The sequence below is a fragment of the Delphinapterus leucas genome, unplaced genomic scaffold (genome assembly GCF_059928025.1).
Source record: "Delphinapterus leucas isolate spDelLeu-1000000601 "Yukka" unplaced genomic scaffold, BTC_Dleu_Yukka2 spDelLeu_asBTCV2_sq25, whole genome shotgun sequence".
NCBI classification, from domain to species: Eukaryota; Metazoa; Chordata; class Mammalia; order Artiodactyla; family Monodontidae; genus Delphinapterus; species Delphinapterus leucas.
In genome coordinates, this window is record NW_028322234.1 from 15,922,296 (window position 1) to 15,925,826 (window position 3,531).

At 43.4% G+C, this 3,531-nt stretch overlaps 1 non-coding gene across 1 annotated transcript; it reads right to left on the bottom strand.

The window, feature by feature from the left end:
- Positions 1-2,801: 2,801 nt before the first annotated feature.
- TRNAG-CCC (transfer RNA glycine (anticodon CCC)) lies at positions 2,802-2,874 on the bottom strand. The gene has a single exon. It is a non-coding gene; the product is annotated as a tRNA-Gly (tRNA).
- Between the last annotated feature and the right edge of the window lie 657 nt (positions 2,875-3,531).

Here is a 3,531-nt window from a genome sequence, read left to right on the forward strand (position 1 = left end):
GGAACAGAAGTATTTTCTGGAGGAGATAGTAGTTTAACCAGAGAGTTCAAAGAAGACTAGAAATAGGTCCAGGTAGGGAGGTGGGCGCTGGGAGGGCATTTAGGGCAGAGCGGATAGCAAAAGGGTCCGTTAAGGACCTATCATATGCCTTGTGAATATCAGTAACACGCTTGGGTTTTATTTTAACTTCTTGGGGAAAAAAAACCTGGAGGGATTTGATCACAGGGTACAGCGATAATACTTTAATCTCAAGAAACATCCTTATGCATGTGAAATACATCTCAAAAAGGCAGGGGTTTTTTTGTTTTTGTTTTTTTGGGGTTTTTTTACAAAGTTAAACAAAGACTTACCATATGAACCAGTAATTCCAACTCTATGTATCTACCCAAGAGAAATGAAAACAAACATCCACACCAAAACTTATACAACTAATAGTCATAACAGCATTATTCACAAAAACCAAAAAGGGGAAATAACCCAAATGGCCATCTATGGATAAATGGATAAACGAAATGTGGTATATCCTGATGATGAATTTTACTGCTGACTCTTCAGCAAGAGAAAGAAACGAAGGACCGATACACACTACAACAGGGATTAACTTCCAAAACATTATACTCGGTGAAAAAAGCCAGACATAAGATCACATACTCTATGATTCCAACATCATATGACATTTGATAGAATGTCCAAAAAAGGCAAAATTTTCAAGACAGAAAGTAGATCAGTATTTGCTTTGAGCTGAAGGTAGGAATCTAGAGTGGCTGCAAAGGAGTATGAGGTTTCTTTAGGTGATGGAAAATCACCCTATGTTCTAAAACTAGATTGTGGTGATGGTCCTAGAGCTCTGTAAATATATAGTAAAATTCATTGAATTGTACACTTAAAAAAGGTGAATTTTAGGATATGTAAATGATATATCTATAAAGCTGTTTTTAAAAAGATTCCTGGGGCTTCCCTGATGGCTCAGTGGTTAAGAATCCGCCTGCCAATGAAGGGGACATGGGTTCGAGCCCTGGTCCGGGAAGATCGCACATGCCGCGGAGCAACTAAGCCCGTGCGCCACAATTACTGAGCCTGTGCTCTAGAGCCCGCGAGCCACAACTACTGAAGCCTGCGCGCCTAGAGCCTGTCCTCCACAACAAGAGAAGCGATCAAAATGAGAAGCCCGCGCACCCCAACGACGAGTATCCCTCACTTGTGGCAACTAGGGGAAGCCCGCACGCAGCAACAAAGACCCAATGCAGCCAAAAATAAAATAAATACAATAAATAAATTTATTTTTAAAAATAAGTAAAATAAAAATAAAAAAGATTCCTTAGGCTGCTGTGTGAAGAAAGGCTGTAGGCAACATTGCCAGATAAAATTCAGGATTACCAGTTAAATCTGAATTGTAGATATGCAACAAATACTTTTTTAGGGTAAGTATGTTCCATGCAATATTTGTGACATACCTATACTAAAAAAGTATTTATTACACATTCTACAACATGGATGAACCCTGAGGCCATTATGCTCAGTGAAATAGACTAGTCACAAAAGGACAAATACTGTATGAGTCCACTTACAGGAGGTCACCAGAGGAGTTAAATTCATAGAGACAGGAAGTAGAATGGTGGGACCAGGGGCTGGGGGAGGGGCTTGGGGGTCAGTGTTTCATGGGGACAGAGTTTCCGTTTGGGAAGATGAGAAAGTTCTGGAAATGATGGTGGGGATGGTTGCCCAACAGTGTGAATGTACTTAATGCTACTGAGCTGTGCACTTAAAAATAGTTTAAATGGTTAACGTGTTATACATGTTTTATCACAATAAAAATAAATAATAATGCATATATCATGAAATAACAATATCTGATACATAGTTCTTTTCCAAATGGTTAAGTTTGTAATTTTTTTTTTTTTTTTTTTTTTTGGCCGAGCCACTGGGCATGCAGGATCTTAGTTTCCTGACCAGGGATTGAACCCGGGCCCCAGCAGTGAAAGCGCCAAGTCCTAGCCACTGGACTGCCATGGAATTCCCTGTAAATTTAAATTATATATATAAAACAATAAAGTATTTGTATCTGAAATACAGATCTAACTGGGCATTCCGTATTTTTATTTGCTAAATCTGGCACCCTCACATGAGGTAGAAGTTGCACAATAAATGAGGAACTTGGTGCAGAGGGGTCTGGCCTAGGCCAGGGTACAGATGGGGATACTGAGGCCCAGAGAGGGGCATGCCTTGCCTGAGGTCATACATCCAGTCCTTCTGAGGGCAAGAATGCCACTTCTCTGGGTTCCCACCTCCAGGGCCCTCCTGATTCAGTGCAAACTTCTCCCCCAGACCTTGAGCCAGTGCAGAAAACCAGAGACTGAGCTATGTCAAGCAGCTGAAAAAAGACCAGGCTCTGATGGAAGCCAGAGGGCAGAGTTCCCCAAGAGGGTTAGGAGGACTCCCCCAAAGTGGCAGCCTGAGCTGGGAGAGGAGCCATGCCTTCCCGCCAAATCAGAGGCCACTGAAGCCAACGGCTGGGCCATTAGTCATCACCTGGGGAGGTGACTTTGCTTCCTGTTCCCTGAGAGATGGTGCCTGGCACCTGGCCGGAGGAGACAAGGTGGGGAAGGTGCTGCCCTGCGCCAAGAACTGCATGGAACGTCTCCTTCTAATCAGCAGGTGACCTGAGCACCTACTGTGTGCTGCAGGCTTGATCTCCAGTTTACAGCCTGGGCCATCAGCTTTCAATCCTATCATTTTTTAAAAAAATATTTACTTATTTATTTAGGCTGTGCTGCGTCTTAGTTGTGGCATGTGAGATCTACTTCCCCGACCAGGGATCGAACCTGGGCCCCCTGCATTGGGAGTGCAGAGTCTTAACCACTGGACCACCAGGGAAGTCCCTCAATCCTCTGATTAACAAACATTTACTGCCCACTTACCCAAGTAGAATAATAACTAAGATTTATTGAGCAGCTACTATGTTCCAAGTCACATATAGTAAACATTTAACATGGTTAATTTCATTCCCACGTCAGTTGTTATTTTTCACCCCTGCTTTCCAGATAAGGAAACTGAGGCAGAGGGATAGCACCGGGGGATTGGAATCTGGGAGTGTTGGACATTTGACCCAGAGCTTCTCCTTACCTGAGCTGTGAGGGTAACATTCATTCATTCATTCCTGCCTCATTCATTCTCCCCAGGAGGGTATTGTCAGAAATTCAGAATCGCAGCCCCTCTCAAGACCAGAGGCAACAAAATCTGCCTTTAAATAAGCTCCCAGGACTTGCCTGGTGGTCCACTGGGTAAGACTTCGTGCTCCCAAAGCAGGGGGCCTGGGTTCGATCCTGCAACTAAGAAGTCCGCATGTCCCAACTAAGAAGCCCTCATGCTCCGACTAAAGATCCCACATGCCGCAACAAGGATCCCACGTGCTGCAACTAAGACCCAGCGCAGCCAAAATAAGTTAATAAAATAAATAAATATTTTTAAAAATACATAAACAAGCTCCCCATGGGATTTGAGTTTGCATTATGGTTCAAGAAGCACCCACTG